This window comes from Saccostrea echinata, unplaced genomic scaffold, assembly GCF_033153115.1.
Source record: "Saccostrea echinata isolate AGI-Se365-2 ecotype Australia unplaced genomic scaffold, CSIRO_AGI_Sech_v1 ptg000019l, whole genome shotgun sequence".
Lineage (NCBI taxonomy): Eukaryota > Metazoa > Mollusca > Bivalvia > Ostreida > Ostreidae > Saccostrea > Saccostrea echinata.
Window position 1 is genome coordinate 698,272 of NW_026889768.1, and position 11,175 is coordinate 709,446.

Genomic DNA, 11,175 nt, shown 5'->3' on the forward strand with positions numbered 1-11,175 from the left:
ATACGACCTTTTGTGGTTTAATATGTATATTACTGATGAATTTAATATACTTGGTAAATAATTTTCAATAAAAGATTTACAAAGTGACTTTTGCAATTATTCTTGTATTCGTTCGAAGTACATCGTTTTAAAACAATAATTATATCATAATCTAACTTCATTTACTATTTTTATAGAGAACAAAGCTATTGCGTACAAAATAAAACGAAATAAAGGCGAAAACTTATTTTTCTTTTGATTTTCTAATTGAAAATTGACACTAATGTGTCTCCGTAGTATTATCCGACTTTTGACCAGGTTAAAAAAGATCATCGTTTTTATTGGTTTGCATTATTTGATCGGTTGCCCGGATAATCGAAATAGAAAGTAAAGAACATGGTTGACAGGTGCAGCATCGTTGAAGAAGGAGGAAATTTTCTTTTTTAAGTAAAAACGGAGAAACGTTGCACTTGTTTACATACGTGACATTTTTTGTCAAATTTTTGAACGACTCTGCGCAAAAAATTACACGTTGAATTTCCGATTTTTTTCACTCAAAACACCGATAAATATCTATATTTTATTCCACATGGTTTAAAATTATGCGCCATTCCACGCCATTCTATGGAATTGAACACAACCATTTTTCTCTCCCAAATGGTCAGTAAAATTCGTCTCCGATATGGGAGATTGTCCACCAAACGGGGGATAAATGACCATTTGGTGGGGTGTGCCCAACCCGTTTAATATGCAACTTAAATCGTTCTGTAAGTAAAAATAAATAATAAATTCCGAAATTTTCAAGACAAGAAATATTTTTATTTTGGGAAAAAAAAAGCTGGATTATGACTCATTCTAAGACTGCTTTTACGCATCAATGATTGCATATTCCTAGATATCGGATTTTAAAGTGCACCGGTTCCAAGACAAGTGCAGCTGCATGGATGAAACATTGTAAACCCTGAATTGCATTTAAAACTGTTTACCTTTTTCCTCAAGAAGAATATTTCTCATACCTCACAAATTTTCAATGTCGTCGTCTTTAAAAAATCAGCTGATATATCGCTTCGGTTCTCGTTGCCACCACTGTCAACATTGTCTCCTATCAACCGGAAATTTGATTTACGCATGTGTGTTATATTTGTTATCTCGATCAAAAAAATCAAGTGTTGCAGCAACTTATCTGATACGTTTTTAAACAATTGCGGATAGTGAAAATGATTTACGAAGACATAAAAATGCTAGGTCATATTTCATTTTTAATCATTAGTATTTTATTTAAAGTCTGAAAAAGAAATGCAAATTGAATGAATGACATTTGGTGCGACATGATCAAATTATTAAAAAGTTTCAGGAGAGGGAATGTCAATGTGGAGATCGAAGTTTTAGGGGGAAAACGGATCGAAGGTTTATGCAATATTATTTATTAAGGATAAATAACAGAAACTTTTTTTTCTCAGAAATCGGCAATTAATCTAATAGATTTATATTCGTATAGATAATTTGAATAATATTTATCAGAGTATCAAATATTCGAGGTAATTATCATAACTCCAAGCTGAGGGATGGTTTGTATCACAATGTCACTTCGACCCACAAACACATTTTAGGCCCAATAGATGATTTTCACATTTTTAAAAGTTATCTCTCTTTTTCGGCGTAACACTCATTTTTCTTACTATATCCTTCGTAACTTACCTGTAAATATTTTAAAACCTTCAAATGACATCAGACTATTTTGTACCCTTCCTGTATTTCCATAATTTGGGGCGTCATAGAAAACAAAATGAACATTTACACATATAGATTTAATTTGTAAGACACTCCTCATAAAGCTAGACTAAGTAGTAATATAGGGGGAAAGTAGTGTTTACACTGATTGATCTCTGTTAAGCAAAAGTTCATTAGAAAAGATATTGTACATATATGCAATTTATGACTTGAATAAGATATTAATTGAGAAAAAGTAACTGGATGATTTAAAGAGATTCTGTGATGCAAAAAAAGGAAATTAACAAATTTAGAATAGAATTTTTGCATGACCCATTAAATTTTTCAACAGGTTTCGGTGGCCTCTGTTTTTGGAGGATAACCCAAATTCAATATGGCAGCCAGTTTCTTTCCATATATGGAAAATAGCAATGCACTGTGGGATAGCTTATCCTCCAATTTTGGAGGATAATGTAATTTTCAAATGCCTCCTGCCTACCCTTAGTGGAAAAGTGCATGGACCAGAGTACATTTAAATAAAAATTCATTTATTAACCTATCAATCTTATGTGGCGATTTGAGATTCTATGTCTAGATCTTTTACTATTTATTTTCAAAGTTGGCACTTTTACTATCTATTCAAAGCTGGCACTTTTTTCTCAGCAAGACCACTATCTTCTGATTTCAGAGGATAAAAACTATCCTCTGAAAATGGAGGCCACCTAGACCTGTTCAGTCCTTGAGAATATTAGGTTTCAGAAAATTGCAAGTTTCAGAACCTAAAGAAGCTACTTTTATGGAGAAAAAAAATTTGATTTTTTTTTCTGCCCCAAAACAAAAATATTGCTTAGCTTCTTCCTCCTCATTGTACACACTTGTGCAGAAAAGTTGAAGACCCAGGAAATGAGTGTTAGTAGACCAAGGATTTTGATAAAGTTTTCAAAACAGATTATCAGAACAAATTCCTTAGATCATCTTTGCATGCTGTGATTCAATGTTGTGTACAAGTTTTACACTAAAAATAAAAGTCGTGTTACCTTGACATGGATGATAACAATATGGTAGATACGACATTTGTATATCTGGCACTAATATAATTTTAGTCTTTTCTGCTTTACAGTGCAGTTGAGTTTGTCAAAACTTCACTATACTTGTAATTTTCATAAATTTTTTGCTTTATGATACGAATACAGTCAAACCTCATCATCTTGAACTCAATGGGACCAAGGTAAATACTTCAAGATATCGGAGGATTTGAGATATCCAGGGTAAAATACAGTAACTTAAGGAATAAGCAGTTGGGACATCCAATCACTCGTCTGGGAATGTCATTATCCATGGTATTCAAGATAACCAGTGTTCAAGATACTGAAGTTCAACTGTATCTTAAAAGAAACACTTGATTTTGACTCATTATGTAACTTAGATTAAAGACCCTCCAAGAATAAATTGATTATAATTGAGGAAAGAGAAGACAAAGTGCTAATTGATAAACAAACATGATGTAGAAGTGCATCCTTTGGAGTCTCAAGTGCATGACATTGGTGACAATGAGGGTTAATCAGCTATTAATTAAGAGCAGGCTTAATATAACCAAGATTATCTTTTTAAAAAGGTGATGAGCTAGCGCTGTAGCCATCATAAAACACAGAAGTATATATATCTGAACCATTGGTTTAATTTGCTGAATTGATTAATTATTAATAGGAAGGCACAGTGGAGCACTGGGATGGTGTTGGGGGAGGGGGGTGGGTGAGTGGGTCTCAATTCAGAATATTGAATCTAGAGTGAGATTTACATCGGCAATGACATTTCTCATTAACTATGTATTAAGCATTCTGAAGTGTTCCATAATTCTGAGATGAAAAATAAGAGATCAGTAATACCAATGAGCATCTAGTTTAAAATATTCCAGTGTGGTACTGTTTTGTACCAATCACATCTTTTTGGGCTTTTCCAGCAAGCTCGGAAAACACATCTGAAGTTTGAAGATTAAGGAAGGTATAGTTAAAAAAGCTAGGTGTTTATTATAATTTTAGAAATAACTGATCTCTACAATCTTGGCATTAAAGACCTAAGTTACTGTTACTTTTTGTACATTTATGTAGATATTAGACAACAAAACACAAAACTTCAGATCATATGTATTTTCAGATGGTGATACGAAAATGACATGATACAGTTTATCTACAGTTGTATTCCCAGAATGCCCTACTGTGAAGTCGAGCATGCGTATTCCAGTAAAAAAGACTAACGTAGTTGCTAGCACTCGAGAGCTCTAGCAATGATATTGTGAGACAAGAATTAACAATGACATTTATATACTAACTAGACCAAAAAATGTACTGTACAGTTATAAAAGCAACCCTATCCAAAATGCATTTTTAATTTAAAACAGCCACATTTATTTAAGAAGGCATAAACAATATCAACAGGTCTATATTAAGAAGTAGATATGTCATACCAAGAATAAATCAGTGCAAAGTGGTATAATCCTGTATAAGGAACCATAAAAGTATTTCAGGAAGTGGAGGGTATTTTTTAGTGGATAGAAGGAATTTTTATTTTCTTAGATTTTTACTTTCAGCTCTCTGTAAGAATGAAAGCTTTGTGTCCACTACATGTATTATTGATATAATAATTAGGGAATTCTGGAAACTGGAACACACAAAATTTTTGACCATTGTGCAGGTTTCAGTTTGAATTCCTCAGTGGTGATGTTAGTCTATAATTTTTGATAGTCGGCCTGCATGTTTAAAAGAGGGATAACCCTTTCTATCAGTAGTTATTATTAGTTTCATATACAGTATATTTGAAGCTGCATGGTTCCAGAACACAGTATACTGAGAGCAAATTCTTGCTAATTTGTATGCATTTGCAAATATAAGATATATGGTTATTTGTTAGTGTTACACAGAGACAGTATTTAAGGTACTAGCTGGCACTGCTCCATTTCAAACTTCACTGAATACATTTTGTGTAAATGATAGGGCTGTGTATTGAGAAAAAAATTTCGATACGGTACGATATTTTATAAAGCAATATGCGATATATTGGATTCTTTAACAATTAAGTCTATCAAAAAAAAGTCTTGTAAATCATTTAATGCATAAATTTTATAAAAACAGAGTGTTTTATAAGCCATTTCAAAGTTCTTGTCTCACTGTCATAATATAAAGTAACTTCAAATTTAAACTTTTTAACGACTATAAAACCAACATGCTTAGATATTGTTGTCTATGTATTTTGTAATAATTATTTATTATGTGTTTTCTCCGTAATGTTTATAATTATCATTACTGATCAGTTTTAATTCAAAACAGTTAAATATAATCTTTTATATTTTTTTCATAGAATTGTAAGAAAAACTGCCTGCTTGATACGTATTAGAAGTTATTTTTTTTTTTATATGATGCATTCTTGAATATCAGTACATAGCGATATATATTGACACAGCCCCAGTAAATGAAAGAGTTATTGCTCTTTGATAAGAAAATGCAAGGCATTGTGTTGTTATGAAATTTTTCTGTAGAATGTCAGAGGTTTGGATCCCTGTTTATTTGTTACACGCATACCAGTAAATAGGTTTTCATGGAGGATGGTCAAAGAATTTATCCCAAGTGAGAAATATATATCAAATTCATTTTTGCTATATACATTCATTGTTATTATTTGTAGACATTCAGGCATTTAGGTATTTTCAAAAATTTAATATTCATGAAGTTGATTCCTTGTACATTATGATTTAATGTACATGTACTTATTTTTTTTAAACTGTTACAAGCATACATGCTCTATGAACAGGTACCTCTGTTAGAGCTGAGTCAGAAAAGTTATATACACAGTGTAAGGTAGCTTGATGATTCAGTGTTGGAATTCTCCAAATTTCTAATACTTAAGTGCATTATAAATTTTTAAACCCAAAATATAATATGATTGATCAGATTGTTAAAAGTAATGTAATCCTGGCGGATGATGAAATGATTTGGAATAGAATTTCTTGAGTATAGAAGTCTTGTAATGCTGTGAAATGGACCACCCCTGCTTTCAAACTAAAATATTTTTTTACAAAGTTCAATTCAGCTCCCCTCATAAAAAGCCCCCCCCCCCCTTCAAATGAAGACTAGCACTACCATAAATACATTCCTGAATATCCATAATTGTTAATATATGAACATTGCTATTGAGTTACAAGCAATACAGAACCACATTTGTTCTGGCAGTTGATGTGTAATGCTTATTTATCTAATCCATATTTCACAGGTTTAAAGTTATCCAGGCCACTTACCTGAGTTCTGTGTTCCTTTACCTGGCCTCTGTAGAATACCTGATTTCACAGTTGACGTAAGGTCAAACAATTTTCTTCCCCAGGAATTTAACAATGAAGACAATTTTGCGGTTTACTGTGTTGTGACTGGATCTAATCAGTTTGCTGAATGAACAGATCGTATCCTGATTGTAAGGTAAAAATAACTCTTTAAGGTTCTAGTATATATACCTATCTGTGATTAAGTTTATATATTGTTTTGATGTTACATGTGTCCACATCTAGAGGACCTGTCTATGTTGGTCATGTAGGCTTTTGTTTAATAGTTATATTTATGCAGTCACATTAATCAGAATTTAATAAATAAGTTGATGAAGTTGACTCGTTCAGATTTGTTTTATGATGTGTAGAATTAACAATAAGTTTTATGAGTTGAGTCGTGTTGATTACTGGAATAACTGATCCATGAAGTACTACTGTATGTATTTATTATCTGTGAGTGTCTTAACTGTTAAATTTATTGTTTATTATACAGTTAACCTAATAACTTGTATTCTCCAATTTTACTTGTATACTTCAATTTTACTTGACAGCTCATGAGCTGCTGACATTTCTTTAAATCCAGATTTAAAAGTCCTCCCTCTTCTGCTTAACAATAAAGCAAGACTTCAGTTTTTTTAAGTTGTAAAAAACTGAGAAATTTTTAACAATGTTTCTTTAATGTTTTTTGACTGGTAATATGTTCATCTGTTGTAATGTTATCCCATATGATTTGATAACCATGAAGTACATGGTGTGTGACATTACCAAAGTCCAATCTTAACTGTGATTCTAGTGTTTTATTTCTTAGTGATTTTACATGGTGAATGACTGTTAATACTAAGGCCTGGGGTTCTGGTCTCTCACCTGTATCTACATTATGTCACCCCAAACAAAGTCGGATGACATGATACCGATATTGCTAAACCTATAATTTTTTCAGAGAATTTTCTGGAAGATGTTTTGCACAATCTTAATAAACTTTTTCAGAAATGATGATCAGCAACTTCGCTTGTCAAATTGTGCATTAAAGATTTTAATTTTTCAAAATGGCACTGCTGCCATGGATATAAATGATAGGTGACAAATCCGTGGATGTTCTCACAGATGATTTGGAGAATCATAATGAAACTTCACAGAAATGATAATCTAGACATGCAATTACATATGAAATTTTTAAAATGGCCACTGTTTCTGTGGAAACATGATATATGCATTTTTAGGTCACCTGAGTCACTCAGGTGACCTATTGCTATCCGTTCTCGTCCGTCGGCGTGCGTCGTGCGTTATCATTTGAACATTTTTAGCTTCTTCTCTGAAACCACTTAACCAATTTCAACCAAATTTGGCATATAGCATCTATGGGTGAAGGGGAACAAAAATTGTGAATTTCATGGTCCCTGCCCCCCTGGGGCCTGAGGGGTGGGGCTAAAACCACCAAAAATAATGCAATCTTTAAAAATCTTCTTTACTCCTGGACATCAAGCAGTCAAACTGTTGGCATCATTGTAATAAGCATTGAGCCCTCTACCAAAATTGTGAAATTCATGGCCCCAGGGTCAGGGGTTCTGGCCCCAGGGTGGGGCTATATAGATCATATAGTGAAAGAGCATTATTTCTTTGAAAATCTTCTCTGCTCCTGGGTATTAAATAAGGTAATTAAGTACATAGTTATGAAGAACAAGAGTGCCTCTTCCAAAATTGTGAATTTCATGGGCCCAGGGTCAGGGGTTCTGGTGTTAGGGCGGGGCTCTATAGATTATATAGTGAAAATACATTTATTCTTTGAAAATCTTCTTCTCTGCTCCTGGGTATTAAATAAAGTAACTAAGTACATAGTTATGATGAGGAAGAGTGCCTCTTCCAAAATTGTGAAATTCATGGCCCCAGGGTGGGGCTATATAGATCATATAGTGAAAGTGCATTATTTCTTTGAAAATCTTCTTCTCTGCTCCTGGGTATTAAATTAAGTAACTAAGTACATAGTTATGATGAGCAAGAGAGCCTCTTCCAAAATTGTGAAATTCATGGCCCCAGGGTCAGGGGTTCTGGTGTTAGGGCGGGGCTCTATTGATTATATAGTGAAAATGCATTAATTCTTTGAAAATCTTCTTCTCTGCTCCTGGGTATTAAATAAAGTAACTAAGTACATAGTTATGATGAGCAAGAGTGCCTCTTTCAAAATTGTGAAATTCATGGCCCCAGGGTCAGGGGTTCTGGCCCCAGGGTGGGGCTATAAAAATCATATAGTGAAAGTGCATTATTTCTTTGAAAATCTTCTTCTCTGCTCCTGGGTATTAAATAAGGTAACTAAGTACATAGTTATGATGAGGAAGAGTGCCTCTTTCAAAATTGTGAAATTCATGGCCCCAGGGTTAGGGGTTCTGGTGTTAGGGCGGGGCTCTATAGATTATATAGTGAAAATGCATTAATTCTTTGAAAATCTTCTTCTCTGCCCCTGGGTATTAAGTAAAGTAACTAAGTACATAGTTATGATGAGCAAGAGTGCCTCTTCCAAAATTGTGAATGTCATGGCCCCAGGGTCAGGGGTTCTGGTGTTAGGGCGGGGCTCTATCAACTATCTAAAGAAAATGCATTAATTCTTTGAAAATCTTCTTCTCTGCTCCTGGGTATTAAATAAAGTAACTAAGTACATAGTTATGATGAGGAAGAGTGCCTCTTTCAAAATTGTGAAATTCATGGCCCCAGGGTTAGGGGTTCTGGTGTTAGGGCGGGGCTCTATAGATTATATAGTGAAAATGCATTAATTCTTTGAAAATCTTCTTCTCTGCTCCTGGGTATTATTTAAACAAACTAAGTGCATGGTTATGATGCATAAGGATGCCTTTTTAAAAATTGTGAATTTCATGGCCCCAGGGTCAGGGGTTCCAGTGTTAGGGCGGGGCTCTATTGATTATATAGTGAAAATGCATTGATTCTATGAAAATCTTCTTCTTTGCTACTGGAGATTATTTAAACAAACTAAGTGCATGATTATGATAGGCAAGGATGCCTCTTCCAAAATTTTTAAATACATGGCCTCAGTTTTTGGGGTTCTTGAGGAGGGGGGGGGGGGGGAGGGGGGCTCTATTGATTATATAGTGAAAATGCATTAATTCTATTAATTAATCATTAACTAATCCTGTATGCTCCCTAGTGTTGAGCTGATAAATAAATTGCTTAGCTATGATGAAGATGGGAGCTTCGAACAGAATTTTTAAATCTTGTGGTCCTAGGGTCAGGGGTTCTGGCATAACGAGGAAGGGGGGGGGGGCTTTTGATAATATAGTGGAAAAGTGTTAATTCTTTGAAGTCCATAGTTATGATGATGAGGGTAACTCTTCCAAATTTGTAAATTTCTTGACCTTTGGTCTTGGGTTCTGGTGTTAGGGTAAGGCTTTGTTGAATCTGTAGTGAAAATGCATTGTACCTGTGAAATTCTTCTCTGCTTCTGGGCATATCGAAAGCAAACTGAGTAAAAGTTTAAATGATATAAGTAAGCGTATTTCTACCAGATTTTTGAACATCTGGACAATTCGTCTAAGCATTCTGGTCCTGGGCAGGGCTCTATTAATTTGTATTCTACTGAGAGAAGTTATTCCCCTTTTCCATTCATCTTTGATAATTAATCACTGTAAATAATGTTTTTGAAAGGTTAATAGAATAAGATAATTATGCAAGAATGTTTATTGTATAATTCAAAAAGTACTTTCTTAGTTTTAATAATCAGGTAGACCTGTAAGTAATAGATAAATAAAAACGAGACAAAAATAACTTATCTTATTAAAAGTTCTTCAAAGACCATAAGAGAGGTCAATGCTAGAGGTCTTAATATGGGTTTAAAAATAGTACAGAAGCACTAATAGTTTGTTAATAGTCTGCATGGTGATAATATTAAGTGGGGGACAGATTAGAACTTAAGTTATGAGTTGATACTGAATACTAGACTAATTATTTTGTTGATCCTGATCTTCCTACTTCTCTTGCTTTAGGGCAATAAAGCTTCATCTGTCAGTGTATTTAACTTCTAAATTGTTGTATTATACTCAGGTGACCGTTAAGGACCTTGGGCCTCTTGTTTAAAAATAAATTTCCTTTTTCTAAGTTACAAGCTGCTCAGCCAAACTTTGAGAAACTTGAAAAGATTGTTCATTACATTCTGTCAAAAGTTGTCACTTTGTCATTGAAAGAACAAATTAATTAACTAGGAACAGTTCGCTCTCTCTCTTAGGAGATAGAAAAGTTGATGTCACATACCAGTTTTAATAGTGATATTATATCGAAGCTAAAGCAGTTACATGAACATACAGTAAATCTAAAATGAAGCAGTTACATATAGTAAATATACAACAAAGAAATTTTAATGCAAATTTATCAGAATTTTTATGTGTCCTCTAAAAACAAATCAATATCAAATTTGGAAATCCTTGTTCAAATTTTATTTCTAGTTGTCAAGACTTTCATTGCAAATAAATGATATTATCAAAATCAAGGACAAATTGCATAATGTGCTTGCATTTTTCCAAAGCTTGTGATGTCAAAGAGTTGGAGCACTAGAAAAAGAAAATTGTCAAAAAATTTGGGTTGATAAATGTGATCAAATGAAAACTGTGTTCCTTTTGATGTTGTATAATGTTCCTTGTCACCAAACATTCTTTTTTAATTAAGTGTTAAACATCTTAATGCAGGAAAATAAAATAGCATGCTTACAGAATAAAATTTCAGATTTTTTTCCCCAAATATTTGTGTAAGACTCTTCTTTACTGGTGTAGGACTTCAAAATCATTAAATGTATACTTTTAAGATTGACATTGAAGTCATTTAGTAGAATGCCATTTGATAGATTTAAACCATACCAACTAAAGATTGGTAGTTTTGGAAACAGATTTGCAATTTAACAGCAATTTAATATAAGCCTGACAAAGTATGAATTTATTTTGTCGATAAGAGAAACAGCTATCAGGATTTTAATAGCAATGCAAATAATATATTAATATTGATAAACATCTTGATAAATATTTGACCAGTGAATGGACATTCCCAAAGTAATTATATTGATTGTGTCATTCTATCAGAGAACTACAACCCTATCAAACATTGTTCACCAATACTTGATCTGAAAAAGACCCCTAAAATGTCCAAATCCTTTTGTGCTGCCTGACACTACATCAACTTTAATT